Consider the following 19,041-nt stretch of genomic DNA (forward strand, 5'->3'; position numbering starts at 1 on the left):
TCTCTTTAAAAAAACTTAAACTTCACCCCCCACTTTATTTTAATATTAATTTTTATTTTTATTATATTTTGAATATATAGTTAATGACCTTTCATTAATATATATATATATTTAAACATTAATCTTTGTCTAACAAATTAAATATATATGTAAATATATATTTTGGTTTTTTATTAAAACAATATTCATAATTTTAAAAAATATGTTTTTATATATCATAATTACATATGTATATACTTGTATATGGTTGATTCATACAAGTATATGGTTGATTCATCTACATATATAATACGTATATATATTTATTTTAATCTCAAATGATTACGTAGATATAAACAAAATTCGTGAAGTAATCATATTTCACGATAATTGGATATTTATAACTATATAGATATACATGTATATGATTAAATCATTTTCTCATATACATATATATTTTATACTATTGACCAATTTACAAAAGTAAACTCATAAGTATGCTTTTTCATACATTATACATATCTAAACAAGAAGAACATAAAAACCTAGGGTCAATATTTGTTTTTGAATCCTTTACACATTTAATCTCTTTTAACAATAAAGCATAATATTTCATAGTCACTCATGTAACTTATATATAATTCAATCACTACTCAAATCATGCAATCAATGCATATGTACAAATATTTAAATCAGTCTACTACTCATTCCAAATTCATCATTTCAATTTGTACAAACACTCAATAAGGTCATTTAAATCATCCATCTTTCAAGATGCAAATATAAATCCTAATGTAGTGTGTGAGAGATTCCATCTATCCTAACGAAATACAAGAGCTAAGACAACTCTACCTGAACCATGTTCTCGCCTTCATCATTTTTCACCTATTCCTACATTCACTTTGCACTCAATCACTCATTAGAAATGGTGATCCCAATTTACATTAAAAATTATTACTGATCATTCAATTGTATACAAATCATTTCAGTATATTCGATATCCTATCTTATTTTATTATCAATTCTATTTTCATTTCATTTCAAATTCATTTGAAAAATAAACATTATTTTCCTAATTAAATAATAATGGAAAAAATAGGGTTCGTGACGTTAGGACTATCCTGATCACATCCTTGGGGAATTCAGGAATGCTAAGGATCTCTGTAAATCCTAGGGTTTCAATGATCTTATGTTCTTCTTTTACATTACCAGATTCATCACATATGACAGATTTAAACATGGCTTTAATCTCTTCATCTCCTAGTTCCTCAATGTTGCAGTGAATGTAAATTCTAGGGTCTTCAGCATAAACAACTCCTTTAGGAATTTGAGAAAAAGCACCTAAAGTATCATGTTTCTTTGCTACCTCGGGAACTAATTGAAATACGGGCCTAGGTCTTTTTACAACTTCAACAACGGTAGGGTTCACTATATATTCAAGTGCAGAGGTGGATGCCATGATAAAATACCTTTTACTGCCTTTAGGATGGATGATTGCTTGAAGTGTTCTTACCTCTTGCTCGAAATGCCTTAGCTCAGAAACTTCACGCTCTTCGTAGGTTTGAAATATCAGTGAAATGAAATGGAGCCAAAACCACAAATTTATAGTGTCTTTTTGCCATCTACCACATTAAATGCATGCCAGTTAAGTATTCACTTAACATTGTCTACCGGTAATAAAGTAATTTCCAACTTCTCATCTCTAACCGAGGGAATAATAGCACATGTGTCATTAGATCACCAAACCCTCAAGGAAACTTTCTTCATTTCGATGAAGAACTTCCTGCAGGTGGAGCATCACTCTATCTTACCGGTGAAGCATCACTCTATCCTATTGGTGAAGTATTGATTGGTTCTACTGGTGGAGGAGTATTCCCAATATTTAGATCAGCTTTTCTAATCCATTGTTTTGAGAATTCTTGCTTAACCTCTTTAACTTTTTCTTTACCTTTCAAGCTAGAACTTTTGTTGTCTACCGGTGATCCTTTACTTCTATAGAATTTTGCAATATGCCCAACTTGTTACATTCATAACAAGTTACATTATTCTTCTAAATAGCTTTCCCATAACCTATGCCTGTTTGTGTTCTGCATTGATTAGATAAATGTCCTAATCTTCCACAAACATAACATCTCACATTCATTCTGCAATTCTCAGAACTGTGACCAACTTTGTTTCATTTAGAACATTGACCGGTGGGTGTGTTGATATTCTGATAATTTCTAGATCTACATTCATTTGCTCTCTGACCATATTTATTACAGTTAAAGAATTTTCCATTGAATTTATAAGCATTAGGTTGCCGGTTTGCTATGATCCTGTGTGTTTGCAGTACTGGAGCTTTCACCAACTTCAAAGCCAATTCCAGAAGTGTCACCTTTAGGTTTTTGATTCTTTAGCAAGGTGCCAAGTTCCTCTGAGCTTTTCTTGAATTTCTCTTTATGTTGATTTGCAGTTTCTAGTTCTCTTTCTAAGACTTCTTTCTGTCTCATCAGTTCATTGGAGTCATTCTGAGTGTGCATCAGATCTATCTTTAATAGATCATTTTCATAGCTAAGTCTTGTGTTCTCATTTGCTGCATCACTTAGTCTTCTAGTCAATTTTTCTTCATTCTTCTTCCTATCTTCAATCTCTTTACAAAATATCATAGTCATATCCTACATCTCATTCTTTGTAGTTATGTTCTCCAATTTCAGCTTACTTAACATATCATTAAGTGATTCCTTCTCATCATTCTCATTTTGCATCTTTTCACAAAGTTCTCTTCTCTTATTTCTTGCAATAGTAAGATTCTCTTGAAGTGCCTGAATGATATCCTGAGCTGCTTTTAGATCATCTTCTAGTTTGATATTTTTCAATTTTTCTGTATCATAGTCTGAGAGAGCTGCTTCAAGTTGCTTCATCAGATTTTCCATCTTTACTGGTGTCAAGATCTTCCTCAAGTTGTTAGGCTTCTGAAAATAGAGGACCAAGCTCTGATACCAATTTTTAGGAAACTCACAGATACTGAGAGGGGGGGGTGAATTAGTATCTGGCCGGTAATTAGAATTTCTCAACTTAAAACATGCAGAACATATTGTAACAGTGTATTGGTATGCAAGAAATAATGCAATAAACAGAAATGAAAGAAACCACATGAAAATCACACCATAACACAATGATTTAATGAGGAAACCTAGTGTGGTAAAAACCTTGGTGGGATTTGTGACCCACAATATTCACTTACTGGCCAATAAGAGAATATTACTTACAATAGGGGCCTGCACATGCAGGAAGGCCAACTGCCTAGAGCTCACTGCTCAAATGGGAAGTCTCACTGAATTACAATATGGATTATACAAATCCAATAACTTGTAATATTTTACAATAGCATCTTCAATTCCAAATTCAGTACAAGTTATTGCTCTATTCTTTACATATACCCCTTAACCTATATTTCACATAATAGGTCTACTTAATCTTTTCTCCTTACTTTTCACTTACATCACTTACTTACAAAATGTCTACAATGATCTCTTTTATATATAAGAGTCATTTTACAATGATATCAAGTTGTCTTACAAAGTTTTTCAAATAATAAACAAAATATGATATATCAAAAATCATGTCGGCCTCTGTGTCGGTATGCTTCCTTTCTCTATGTCGGTGCTAGTGTTCTGAGTGCCGGTGTAGAGTGTGTTCTGTTGATGCCAGTGTAATGCCTTTTCGGTGCCATAGGATTGTAAGGTTGCCATCAATGAAAAAACCTTCAATCACATACAATGTCTCATTGGAGTGTGCATATGCCAACAGTTACATAGGTAGATGTCATAAGTTGTCAAGTTATGTGCCACATTGTCAAGTTTTGATGACAACTTTTGTTGTCAACTTGTAAATAACCTCCCTCCAACGGCTAGTTAATTCAAATTTTGGTTGGATTTGGTTGAGGAGGTTTGGGAGACCCTTATTAAGGCCTTGGAGGTTGAGGAGAAAGGTTTGATGGATATTATTTTGCAGAAAACTATGATCAGATTCAATAAAACATATAAATTTACATAAAATTCACTGCAACAGTGCTTTGTACGGTCTTGTACGGACTCCATGTCCATGCTAAACCTTTGATTTGTTTAGCTACTTGTGTTGGCATTCTTTTGGCTTTGATTTGGCAGGAAAAGACTGAGAAACAAGTGATAAATCTGTATTTTGGTGAAAGATAGTCTGAAAACCCTCCAAAACTAGGGTTTCTAAGAAGATGCTTTCATAACCCCACATTCCTCTAGCCAAATTGTCTCAAACTTAGGGGAATGGTAGGGGAGACAATTTATTTTAATATTTTCAAGGATTATAAGTGGTTCATTGAACTGGGGAGTTTTTGCAGCAAGCCCTAGGCTAGGCATCTTCATGTGACTAGCCAGTGTGGAGTGGTAATATTTGTGTACAGATAAAATCATGAGTGGTGGACCCTATGTAATGGTGGATCTGGTGTTTTGGGATGTGTACAGACCTTCCCCAGTCATTAATGTGTGGTTTCTTTGTAAAAGTGGCCTAAAAGCCCTATTAGGTCTACTATAGCAATAGTGTTTTGATGCAGTCAATGCTAGAGTTAGGGTCTGAGTCTTGGGAATTTTTTGTGTCACCAAAATGAATATCTAAAAATGTCAATAATCTAGGGTGCCATTTGATGGATTTCAAATTTATGCCCTTAGAAGTCCAAAACCAGGGCTACAAGGAATAGGCGTTTGGTAGAGGGCAAATCACCTTGAATGAACTTGTGGAAACCAAGGGGTGTTATCTTGGTTGTAGTTAATGTCTCTAGGGTTGGAAAAGCTATTTTATAGGGTCCATACCTTCTCTGCAATGGTGAATGCATTATAACCCAAATTGGTCATAGTTAACCCATAGAAGAATTGGTGTCAAGGGTGGTCTTGATGTGAGAAGTTGTATCTCAGTGAGTTGTTGTTGGGTCAGAGGGCTCCTTTGGAGCAAGGAGTAGTGTGAGTGTACCCATGAATGTTGTTGACTAGTTTGTCAAGGATCCATGGGTGTTGAGACCTTGATTTGAGGGTTTAGTTGTGTGAGTCGGTGTAAGAAGCCATCACTCAACACTACAGATCTCCACTCTCACATCTCTAGGGAATCTATACTAAACTGCATATTAGTCCTCATAGACAACTGTTATCTTTTCCCTCATACCACAAAATCTCCTATTCTGTCTTCTTCTTAATCTAAGTCTCCAAAACAACAATTCCACTTATCTATGGCGTGAATCTATGCTTTCATAGAGCGAATCTACTTGTTCTTCCCTCACCTTTGTCCCTTTGCAGCGTGAATCCACCTCTTCTTCCCTTCTCCCTCTAATCCTACCCAACAAATTCGTGAATTCCCCTATCTATCGCTTGTTTATGCCCTTTTTGGTCAACGGATCCGTGAATCTATTAAATCTTTTCTCTTTTTCCCATGGATGCAGTGCATTTGCCTTTCCTATTCCCCCCATGGGTGGGTTCGCTGAATCTGCCTAATTTTGGGTAGATCCACCCATCCAAGGTTAGATCCACTAGTCTAATAATTCCACCCTATATTATGGGATTGGCAGATTTTCTTATCCATTGATCCATGCATAAATCCACAAGACATGATCTAACAAATTTGCTAATTTATCTAAATCTAGTATGTAATGCATCAACATGAAGGTATAAGGGTCGGTTAGTAGTAGATACCTATGGGTCCAATCAATGCCATCATGCCACACTCCTCACCATGTCCATCTAGTGACTCAGTCCTCCTATCACAATCATCTTCTTTCACACTCAAATTTGCTCTAATTTTCTTAATTAAGGGTGCAAATGAGGACAATTTTTTGAATTGTTTCTTATATAGGGTCCCCTAAAACCCTTATTTGCTCCCTATTTCTTCCTCTGGGCTTTTTTTTTTGTCTCATTCATGTCCACCATCTCCATTTTTGGCTTAATGATCCCTATCCCTTTTGGTTTGATCCCTTTTGCACTTTCCATATTTCCTCTTTTTTCTCCCACTTTAGTCATCCTTTTCTTTTGAGACGTCGCGTGGACACCTTCTATTTTTTCTTGTCTGCCCTATCGAGGGGGCATCATCACCTATCCCACCTAATCTACCTAGCATTTCCTCCATCTAGGGTATGTCTTTTTGTTATTGGTATTTTATATTTTTTTCAAAGTGACATTATTATAATGCCATCTCGAAGAGGGGAAAATGGTAGACACCTAACTTTGATCATCATTATTTGATCAAATTAATTCCCATTATTCACTCTCCTCTTAAGTCTAGACACTAATTAAATAATTCATTTATTTAGTTATATCCCATTTCCTCTATGACCTTGGCTAATTTAATTAATTTGGCTAGCTAACATCTTGATCCCATTTGATTGAATTATTTTCATATTTATTTAATTAAATATCCTTCTTCCCTTTTTCCTTCAAAATAATTAATTTAATTCATAAATCTCCCATTAAATTAAATAAACCTTCTTCTTTAACTTAATCCCTCTTCCTATACTTGAAATTAAAATTATTTTTTAATTCCCTCCACTCATTCTCTTTCCACTCATCACATCCTTCTACATTTGCCACTTGTGTCCTAATCCTTGATCATTTTTATAATCATCCTCCCGAAACATGTGCATTTTCCTAATCCCAAATATTAGTTCCTAAAGTCGACCCATGTCCACCTCAACCTTAAATTCCAGGTACTCCCTCTTCCAATTTTGTCTCCTCCAAGGAATAAACCTTTATTCCTTTCCCCCAAGTACCTTGGAGTGTGAGTCCAGAAGAAATGTCTTTATAGAAAATCTTCCTTACACTCTCCCTTCAACCACCTTGTCCTCCCACCTTCTCACATGTTGGCACTTGTCAACCTCACAATGACTCTAAGAACCCTAAGCCATCCCATCCCTTGGATCTCTACTTTTGATCCTAGCCCTTCATTTGGCCAATTCCAATAGTTAATAAAAAACAATCTTCATTCTCTCAACATGCAACATTGAAATTACAACTCTTGAGCACTCTTACCATCTTCATGCAAGCTTGAGAAATCTTGGAGATATTATACCATCATGTTTCTGGTTGTTTGAGCACACATCTAATTGAAAATCAAAGGACACATCATTGCATCAAAAGGAAGATTTAATAACATTTGTGTTCTTGTTTAGTTTCCTTTGTTTTCATTGTTTAGCTTCTTTTTTTTTTCCTATCCTAATGTTGTGTTAATTTGTGTGTTTTGGGTATTTTATTATCATTTATGCTCTTTGAACTCACTTTTTATCATACACAGCTTCAAGGAATGGTGGAGGATGATAGGGAGTCACTGAATGATGATTGTCTTGTACCTCTCCTTAAGGGGTTTGATATTATTTAATTTCATTCTTACATCTCTGCAATATAGCTTTAGATCTGAGTTTTATAGTTGAGTTAAATGTGATTCATGCATTCTTAAGTTTTTTCATATATTGCCTTGGATTCTTTCAGTTAGGGTCTACTCTAAAGATACTTGAGTAGGACTCTTGTTTATGTTTATGTATTTATGTTTTCCATAATGCTAGATGCACTTAAGGTTCACAACACACACTATTATTTTTAGATTCAACTTGGCTATCCATGGAGTTGGATATTACCAATTGGGGGCTAAACTGAGGCAAGTCCCTATGTATTCACATCCTCACCTTTGTTAGAGTAAAGTAATTAATTAAATTCACTCTCCTCTTAAGATTTCACTTTATACATATATTAGTCATTTAACAATTAATATTTAATTATTAAATGCACTCACCTTAGGGTTAGGTTTTCCTTTCAGTGTTGATCTCCTTTATAAGGATTGATCTCTTGTATTATTTCTACTTCTTGATTCATTTTTTCTCTGATAATAAATCTTTTCACTTTGTCAGAGCCAAAACCCTTGTTTCATTCTCTCTCTTTCTCTGTGACAGGTTTCTTGCATGCAGGTTTCTTTGGGTTTTGTGGATTTGTATTTCTCAAATCCTACATGGTATTAGAGCCAGATCTACTACAGCTTGTTTAGTCTTTTGAAAGATTTTGAGATCTAGGTTTTGGTTGCATTAGATCTGTGTTTGTCTTCTGTTTTTTATTTTGGAATAGGGGGTACTTTTTTTTGGTGCACTTTGAGCCCAAACGGACCTCACTGTTGAGCTCGTAGCACCCAAAAACCCCTATTTTCATATAATATACATCTGATTCAGACATAGTTGCTCTAGAAGGCAAAATTTTTTTGCCCTAGGGCATGCAGTTCGAGGTGAGAAAAAAATTAAAAAAAACAACGAAGTTGGCGGTAACAACCAGCCGCGGCCAAGCAGCCACCACCGGCGAGAGCGCCGCTCACTGTGCCGCCCGCGCAACTCCCTCCCTTTGGCAGCACCAGCGGTGCCGCCCCCACACCACCAGCTCTTGCACCAGTCCCTGGTTGCCCAGCGGACCAGGGGCCACTTTTTTTTAAGCCCCTGAGGGCTAGAAGGGCCAAACTAGACCTTTTGGAGCTGCTTTACAAAATCGGGTATAAATTGGGAGTCCGATCTCCATTTTTCATAAACGAATAGGCATTGAAAAGCTGGCTCCAAGACCGTTCTAATGGTGTAGGAATTTTTTCAGATTTTTCCAATTTGATTGCATTTTTTCGCAGTCAAATTTCGATGAGCCTTTTTGCACTCCAAGGGGCATAACTTGCTCGTTTTTGCTCCATTTTTCGAAAGCGAATAGGCGTCGGAAAGGTGGTTCTATGCTCTTTCTAGATCTATAGTCTGTTTCATCAGTAAATTTTTTAGGTACTCAAAATTTTGTCTCAACCAGTTACTGCTTTCTATCATTTTTCGGCTTTCAGTTCGTACTGGGGATTAGTTTTTTGCATTGTGGGGGGGTATTTTTTTTCTTGATTTCTGTTATTTACATCAGAAAACTAGAATCTACAAACACCAAAACAAAACAAACAAACCCCTTCTGCATCTTTTGTCTAGTTCTGAAAGACCACTTAATAATAATTAAAAAAATTCAGAGCAGTTGAGGCACAGTTCACAGGATGGCCGACAGACCTATTGAACCTCTCACACCGCATAATTACCACACTTGGAAGGGTCACATGATGACTCTTCTCCAGTCTCGAGGGTTATGGTCCTGTTTGGATGAGGTTCAGCCTCAGTTGACACGTGCCTTTGAGATTATGCAGCACAGGAACAATATGGATCAGGCTATGGGATTGATGGCTTTACACATTTCCGACAGTTTCCTGTTTCATCTTGAGGGTTGTTTCACTCCTCAAGCCATTTGGACCAAGTTTGATGGACCTTTTGGTACTGTCAATGAGTTCAGAGCTTTGTAGCTTGAGGCAGAGTTAACTTCCTTGGTACCTGATTCGTTTCCCTCTATTGAGGACTTTCTGATGAAGTTCAAATAGCAAAGATCTATCTTGCAGGGTTGTGGTAGGACTAAGACTGATACAGAGTGCATTTTCCTGATCCTCTCCAAGCTTCAGGGTCCATTTTAGATCTTCTCTTCGACCTTCTATTCCACCATGGATGCCTTGGGTGCTCGACATGTCATGCCTTCTTTTGAGGTCTTTTGTGATCGTCTAACTCGTGAGCAAGCTAAGCTTAAGCAGTTGGATTCACTTTCAGGTTCACAAAACCAAACATTGGTAGCCCAGTCCTTCAAAGGAAAACAGAAGCAGAAACCAAAGCCTAAGAAAGATTCAGAGGCTAGTGAGAATCCCTCCAAGCCACCACCTAAGTCTGATTCAAAACCACAGTCCAATTCTAAACAGGGCAAATCTTCAAAGTCTGGTGAGTCTTCCTCCAAGACTAAGAAGAAATCTAGTGATCCTTACAGTTTTTGTGGCAAGGAAGGACATCCCATTTCCAAGTGTTAAAAACATTTAGAGGCTTTGGAGGAAGCCATGCAGCAGCATAATATCAGTGCACCTCAGCCTCCTTCACAGCCCACAGGGAAAGGTCAAGCTCTTTCTGCATGAGCATTGTCCTCAGCATCCACTTGGATTCTAGATTCCGGTGCCTCTCACCATATGACACACACAGAGGATTTGGTTACCGCTCTTGCCCCTACAGGCACTAGACATATTGCAGTTGGTGACTCAGCACAACTTTCCGTTCAGGGTTCCAGTACTGTTTCATTGGATGGTGGTTGTTTACAGGATGTGCTTTTGGTTCCTGACATTTCGACAAACCTTCTATCCGTTTATCAGATTTGCCACTCTGGCTCTGGTAAGACAGTTGAGTTCTCACCTCATGATGTGGTTATTTGAGATCTTCATGATCCTGACTTGGTTGTGGCTACTAGGAGTGTGGATTTTGCATCTCACTTATATAGATTTGATGGCTTTGAGAGTTCAGACACTATTGGTTCCTCTCTTATAGCACATGTAGATTCAGTGAGCAGGCTTTGGCATGAGCGTTTTGGCCATGTCAATTATAGATATCTACAGTAGATGAGTACACAGGCACTTGTGATTGGGCTTCCACAGATTTCTTGTACTGATGGTGTATGTCGTGGTTGTGTCCTTGGCAAACATCATCAAGATCCTTTTCCTAAGGGTCGAGCCTCTCGTGCTAGGGCATCCCTAGACTTGGTACACAGTGATCTTATGTCCTTTCCGACTCCTTCCTTTTCAGGGGCCCGTTATGTGCTCACTTTTATTAATGACTTCTCTAGACGTACATGGGTGTACTTTCTTAAGTACAAGTCTGATGTCTTTGACTCATTCAAAATTTTTAAGACATTTGTGGAGAAGCAATCTGGACTTTCTATCAGGAGGATATGCACAGATAATGGGGGGAAGTATGTTAATCAGGCTTTCAGAGATTTTTGCACTGAGCATGGTTTACAGCATCAGTTTACAGTTCCTTACACCCCTCAGCAGAATGGTGTTGCTGAGAGAAAGAACAGAACCTTACGGGAGATGGAAAATTGTATGATATAGTCTCACGCTATGAGTTCTACATTTTGGGCTGAGGCAGTCAATTGTGCCAATTATATTTAGAATCAGATGCCTCATAAGACATTGCGACATATGACTCCTGAGGAGGCTTGGACCCATGTCAAGCCTAATGTTTCTACATTCTGAGTTTTTGGTAGTGAGGCTTGGGATTTATTCCTGATGCTCAGCGAAAAGCCATGGAGAGGAAGAGTCGACCACTCATATTTGTTGGCTACTGTGAGGATGTTAAGGCATACAGGTTGTTTGATCCTGATTCCAGAGAGGTCTTGTTTCGGCGGGATGTCCAGTTTGATGAGCGCTATCCTCAGATGGATTCTCCATCACCAGCTTCTCCCTCATTGACTACTCCTTCCTCTTCATCTCTTGAGGATTACTTATCTCTTGAGGATGATGTAGATGATGATCCACCATCTCCACCACCACCAGTTGCTCTGTCTTTGCCGAGGTGGGCCCGTGTCACTGTTGATGCAGCTGGTTCTTTGGCAGGTGATCCTTCAGATACTCGTCGCACTCGTGCTCAGACATCTGGTTCTAGTCTTTTGAGTCATGCCATTTCAGATGATCCTCAAAAGTTTTCAGAGGTGACAAGACACCTTGAGTGGGATAGGGCCATGGATGAGGAGTATTCTTCTTTGATGAAGAATCATACTTGGGATCTTTGTCCTCTTCCTAAGGGAAGAAATTTGGTTCGGTGCAAGTGGGTGTATCGTACCAAGTATGCTGTAGATGGTTCTATTGATAAGTATAAGGCACGTCTTGTTGCGAAGGGGTTTTCTCAGCTAGAGGGTATTGACTACTCTGAGACCTTTTCTCCTGTAGCTAAGATGAATTCTATATGCCTGGTACTTTCACTTGCAGCTTCACAGGGATGGACAGTGTTTCAGATGGATGTGAAGAGTGCCTTCTTGCATGGAGACCTACATGAGGAGATCTATATGGAGCAGCCTCAGGGATTTGTGCAGGACACTTCTTTGGTTTGCAGACTTCGACGTTCATTGTATGGTCTCAAACAAGCCCCTTAGGCTTGGTATGATAAGATGGACTCTTTCTTGCTTTCCTCTCAATTCACACGCTATCATTCTGATCACATAGTGTATATTCAACATCAGGAGGGTGATCTTTTGATTCTTGTGCTATATGTAGATGATCTCATCCTTACAGGTAGCTCATCCTCCATGATTCAGCGTGTTCAGAGAGCTTTGATGGAGCAGTTTGAGATGACAGATCTTGGTCTCTTGCACTTCTTTCTGGGTCTATAGGTTATTCAGTCTTCGGATGGGATTTCCATATTTCAGGAGAAGTATGCTCTTGATATGCTTCAGTGATTTGGCATGCTTGATTGCAAGTCTGCCCCAACTCCATTTCAGTCAGGTGTTGTTTTGTCTTCCACTTGCTCTACTCCTTCAGTAGACCCCACTTTATACAAGCAGTTGGTTGGCAGTTTGTTGTACCTGACACATTCTTGCCCTGATCTTTCCTTTGCGGTTGGCCTTGTCTCTCGGTTCTCCCATGATCCTCATGAGAGACATTGGCAAGCAGCCAAACGTATTTTGAGGTACATTCGGGGCACCACTCATTATGGCATTCACTACACTTCAGGATCCCCTCACATCATTGGCTTCACTGACTCCGATTGGGCTGGTGATGTCAATGATCGGAAGTCTACTTCTGGCTTTGTTTTTTGCCTTGGTTCTGGTCCTATCACATGGTCTTGCAAGAAGCAGTCTGCTATTGCATTATCATCTACAGAGGCTGAGTACCGTGTAGCAGTGTTAGCCAGTCAGGAGGTTTTATGGCTTCGGCAGTTGATGACAGAGTTTGGGTTTCCTCCAGATTGTCCCACTATTCTTTGGTGTGACAATCAGAGTGCCATTCACATTTCTCGCAACCCAGTGGAGCATCAGTGGACAAAGCACATTGAAATCCACATGCACTTCATCAGGCAGTTGATTTAGGATGGTTCTCTCATCTTGGAGTACATTCCTATAGAGGAGCAGGTTGCAAACATCTTCACTAAACCTTTGGCATCTCCGCACTATCTTCAGTTGCGCTCCATGCTTGGGGTGAAGGAAGTTGTCCTTGGGGGGTCTCAGTGAGGCCTTCCTTCCTTCATGTTTTCTTTTCAGCATGATTCTTTATCTCTTTTTGGAGAGGAGTTTTTTCCCACTGGGTTTTCTCCTTTACTCCGCTTTATAGAGATTTTCTTGTATTCGGGTACCTGATCAGGCCTTGTTGCCGGGACCCTCTATTGCATTGTAGTTCCTTTGCTTTCTTTTGCATTGTTTGTAGCTGCATTGTAGCTCATCTTAAGGGGGGGTGTTAGAGTAAAGTAATTAATTAACTTTACTCTCCTCTTAAGATTTCACTTTATGCATATATTAGTCACTTAACAATTAATATTTAATTATTAAATGCACTCACCTTAGGGTTAGGTTTTTCTTTCGGTGTTGATCTCCTTTATAAGGATTGATCTCTTGTATTATTTCTACTTCTTGATTCATTTTTTCTCTGATAATAAATCTTTTCACTTTGTCAGAGCCAAAACCCTTGTTTCGTTCTCTCTCTTTCTCTGTGACAGGTTTCTTGCATGCAGGTTTCTTTGGGTTCTGTGGATTTGTATTTCTCAAATCCTACAACCTCCTCTCTCTTTTGTACATTCAGATACAAGTCTTTTTTAGATTCTAAATACCCAAGAGTTTTTAGGATCTATAAATATAAACTCTCAGCATATTCCATTAGAAAACATTGGGACATTGGTAACTAGCATCTTAGTCCTTCAGGACTAGGGCATTTAGTGCCATAGTCCTCCCTATTCAAGATAAAATTTGTTAGGAAGATTGTAAAGAGTCTCAAGGTTTCAAATCTGATTTCCATGCTTAATTAATCACCAATCAAGCTAGGACACCCAACCACAGTGTTCACCCAATTTCAACTCTAATTTTTGTCTCAAGTGCATTTTCGAGTCTCTGTTACATATCTATATTTTTCTATAGCTTTCAGTTTCTATATCAGATAGTTTTATCAGTTTATGTGTTCATTTATATATTCTTAGGACTTAGTTAGTCTACAATGAAAAACAATCAAGTGAAAAGGGAATTAAACCCGAGGGTTTATTGACTTTCTAAGTAAGAGTTAGTCAATAATATACCCCCTTGTTATTTGTATTTTGATGTTTAATGAAAGAGGGTTTGGTCCTAGTTGACTCAATAGCTAGTTTAGTCCATCTCTTTTTCATTGTAAATAGATATATTATTTTAATAAATCATAATAAATGGTCCTCAAAACTCTGTGGTGTTCTTCTTATTTTCCTGCAACAAGATCTTTTTCTTAGTTATATCTTAATGATAGAATTCTTATGGGAATGATGCTTTCAAGAGAATTGAAATAACTATTGTTTTCCCTTGTGTTCTTTGTGAATTTTCTTATGAAGATTTTGACCATCCTCTATTGAACTTCCCTTTCAATCAATAATGCTGGAAGTAGTTGCAAAATAAGATTTGTTGGTATGAACCCCTACAAAATTATCTATTTAGAAACATTCAAAATTGGCTCATTCCAATTCAACATATGCATATATTTGGGATTTCTACACAATCATGATATTTCTTTCTAGACAAATTTCCAACATATGCATGTATTTCTTTCTAGCCAAATTAAGGAATATCATGATTGTGTAGCATCGTAAATTGTACACCTTTAATTAGGGTGTCCAATTTCACTCTCCTAGCACTCATTTTAGTATTTTACATTCCTTTATGCATTATAGGACCATTATTGGTTGAAATTAATATTTAATTAAATATTAGGAGTCCTATTTCACTTTAGTATATCAACACTTTATTATTTGGGTCCTTATTTTAAGTGTCTCGTTTATCTTATTTCATTTCATGCATATATGGGTCCTATGTTATTTCAAAGTTTAATTCTCCCTTTCTCACACCTAAACATTATAATTTTTCATATAAATCCATTTGTTGTATTAGGATCCTATTATCTCACGCCCTTAAAAATTCAATCCTATTTTGTTGGGACAATGGTGCTTGGGGCACCATTGTCTGATGCTTTATGACTAAAATTTTGGGATGAGAATATGTTAGTCTTACCATTTCTAAAACTATCCTTATGCAAAAATATGATAATTCTAAGTTGGCCAAAAGGTGATTTTACTTTGGGATCCATATATAAGTTATCTCTCCTAATTCATTTCATCATCTATCATTATCATCTCATTATTATCATTTCAATTCAAGAGCAACACTTCAAGAGCAAATATGAGTCTGAAGAGAAACAAACCACATCAAGACATCTTCAATTATATTTTCAAATATGATTTTGTGATGTATATTATGTGGTTTATCATGTTATTGCATCAACACATGGAGGACTTATCTTAAGATCATCATATCACAAATTGAACATATATACATTTCAATCAAAGATGTCCATTTAATAATTTCAATCCATTCCATTTCAATTTCAATATCAATTATAGGGTTAATTCCAAACTTGAGGTATGGACTAGGAAAACACCTATCAACCTAACATCTCCTCTTGTACGCAAATCCAAGTTTAGCTACAGGTCCCCGATAGAGACAAAATATGGAAAAGCACTCAAAATATAGAGACATACCATACCTCAAAATCTCATCCAAAAACACTAGGACAAGGGTGTTCTAGGTACCATTGTCCTGGACAAGGGTGCCTAGAGCACCATTTTCTTTTGAGATCAAATTCAAGTTGAAATTTGATAGTTTGATAGTGCAATGTCTCAGAGGCCCAGATTCAGATCAATGTGCAAAAATTCATCAAATGGTAAGGGCATTTTGGGTGACGTAGTCCACCCAATGTTAATTCAATTTTTAGGCATAGGTTCCCCTTTGCACCCCTTTTCCAAATCTTGGTTTGTTAGGTAGTTATTAGTTATGCATTTACTTATTTATGCTATCCATTGTTAGTTTTGCACCTTCTAACCCTAATTCTTACATTCAATTCACATCCTTTCAATTTCTCATTTTCACCTTAATCAAAAGGAGTAGAATCAAGTTTGCATTAATTCCTCTTCCTAATAGAATTTATGTTTAATCTATTGAGTTCATTCTCCTTTTAATGTAATCATTATGAAATAGGTCTTGTTTGTAGTTTGCATGCATAAACTAGTGAACCCTATTTCCATACATTACAAATTATTAGGAAGAGATATAAAGTGTTGAATTCATGATTGAAAGTATAAAGAAATCAATTTCAAATACCACTATGAACCATCTAATATAGAACACCTTCTCAAATATAAATTTTCTTACTAGGATAGATTTATTCAAAAAAACTAGAAATTCATAGACCCATCCTTCATCTAATGACACTTTTTCAAAGGTACATGGTAAAGAAAAATGAAAAAACTAGTTAATTTGAGCTTCAATGGGGCTTCTAGAGGAAATATAGGTAATTCTAGTGCTAGTGTTGTATTCAAGGATCATAATAGGAAGACTAGTATAGTTGCATGCAAAAAAGTTCCTAAAATGACAAACAACTTGGAAAAAATAAGTGTCCTGAAGTTAGGGTTGGATATAGCTCTATAAAATAACATTCAAATTTATAAATTGAGGGATATTATATAGTAATAATCAATATTCTTAATAAAAAATAATTTGAGAAATAAGTATTAAACTACCATGCCTAGATCGGATCAAGCAAATACTACATAATTTTTCCTGTTATGAAGTATCTCACTTCTATGGAGAAGCCAATCATCTTATGAATAAACAAAAATATCAACTATTTGAATTAAATGGCCATTATATAAAAGATTTATCTTCCAAAATAATGTTTTCATCAATGATGTAATTGAGAAATTACATAATAAAGTTAAATCTATCTATGAATATTTTGTGGCATGATGGGGAATATTTTTTTTTCATTATAAATAATCCTAATCATATTTAGTTTTGTTGGGAAGTTGTGGTGTGATGTGAGTGAGATTGAACAAATTTACTAGGGTGATAAAATAATTGATTGCAAGGACATCTTAAGACTACTTAAGTATAACTATATTTTACGAAAAATCCATTGCCAAAATTCTCTTCATATCTCCACTCTCCATATGTGAAGCTTTGTTGGCATTTACTAGAATCATCATGTATCTTAGCTTCAACTATTGACATATCCAACACACAATATTTTTAAAGCTAACAATTTATTTTTATTGTGTCGGATTCCTTTAGTATTTTTAAAGCTAACAATTTATTTTTATTTGTCAGATTCCTTTAGCACTCTCAATGTGTGTTATTTTTCCCTCATTTCTAAGTTTACTTGTTAAATTAGATTTAACCAATGCATATTCATGTGTCATCTTTATTCCCTACCTCTACTCACTACTATCTCATGTTTTGGGTTTGACTTCTCTAGATATAAACAATCTAGTGTAATAGTAATTGTTATCATTTTCTTCACTTCCTCTCATTGCTCTATAGGTGCTTTCTTTCTTGGTGCTCTCTAATTTATGGTGCATTCTTGTTGTTTGTTCTTTGTGTGTTCTTTTGACTTCTAATAAAGGTTTCATCTGCATCAATCTTCATAAGTGGTTAACTATAGAATTTTCATTAGTATCCCAAAATGAACACCCTTTGAACTAGATCTATATGATAGTGAAAAGCATAGAAAAATGTTAAGTTTAATTGTGATCTTTTGGAAGAGTCATGTGTTGTTGTTGGGGATGATCTACTTATGGATTGTGGATTGTAATATGTCTTTCAATGAGGTGGATTTTTGTTTTCTTTCAAACATCATGGATGTACTACATTATCACTCTCTTCTATCTTTGGTGTGTAAAAATTATATTCGTGAAAATATTGTCAATGATGAGAAATTACAACAAGGTTTATCTCATCATGTTTGTTTTGATGATCAAGCCCTAGTGACTTTGAAAGTTCAATAGAAATATAATGCATCTATAATGCTATGATAGTGAGTCTCACAAATGACTATCCTTCAACATACAAAATTAACATCAACTCACATGGAGATTAAATAAATTAGCATTTTCTTTAAGGTATCAAAGTGTTATTTAAATCTTCGAGTGTTATTCTCAAGCATCCCCCCTATTACAATTCAAAATCCATTGGTGCTCAAAGCCATCAATCTTGTTTGTGATGAAAAATTAGATTTGAGGACAACACTCCCTATCCAACAAATTCTTGTATGATCATGGCACTTCTTTTTAATGATTACATGTCTTCATATGAAACCTCTTGCGTATAGTTTCTAATGGTTAATGCTATTTTTTTTTCACTATTTATATTTAACATGTATGCTCTATATTTTAATGAACTATGTTGCATATGGGCAAGTCCAATATCTATGCAATTTTATTTTATAGTCAATATAAATTCTTTAGGGAGTTTACTCATTTATTTTAAATATAAATCATGAAAAATATTTTATTATTTTTTAATGTTTAGGAAAAATAATCGATTTATAGTTTTTCTTTATTTTTTAAGGAGTTATAGAATAAAATATTTTAAAAAATTGCTTCTGAAATTTTAAATAATATTAAATATTTTATTATTTAAAAAAGAATTCTTTGAAAGTTATTTAAATAAATTTAGAATAATTATCTTACTTTTAAATTTTTATTTATTTTAAAAGTTTCAAATTTAATAGTAAAAGTTTTTTTGTTTTTTTTTTAATATAGATTGAAAGGAGGTTATTAATTTTTTTGAAAAAATAATTTTTTACAAGTAATTTAATTAAAAAATTATGGGAATTTATAAATGATAGATATGTTGTACTTCTGGATTCAACTGTGTGAGCTTTTTTTGGCATCAACATTTTGGATCACCCTACATGATCCATCATCGAGATGAGAGAGCTATGGAAGGTCAATTGGGAAAAATTTGGTCTATTTTTTGGATAATTTTGTGGATCATGGAGTGTGATCTGAAACATTGATGCCAAACAAATCTCACACAGTTGAATCCAGAAGCACAACATATATGTGAGGCCCCACCCTGACTCAGTCTGACATTTCAGTGGCTTTTATGATGAGACTATTATGGATGCTTTATTTTTATTAATTATGGATTTAGAACTTATATG

Source organism: Cryptomeria japonica, chromosome 1 (assembly GCF_030272615.1).
Source record: "Cryptomeria japonica chromosome 1, Sugi_1.0, whole genome shotgun sequence".
NCBI lineage: Eukaryota > Viridiplantae > Streptophyta > Pinopsida > Cupressales > Cupressaceae > Cryptomeria > Cryptomeria japonica.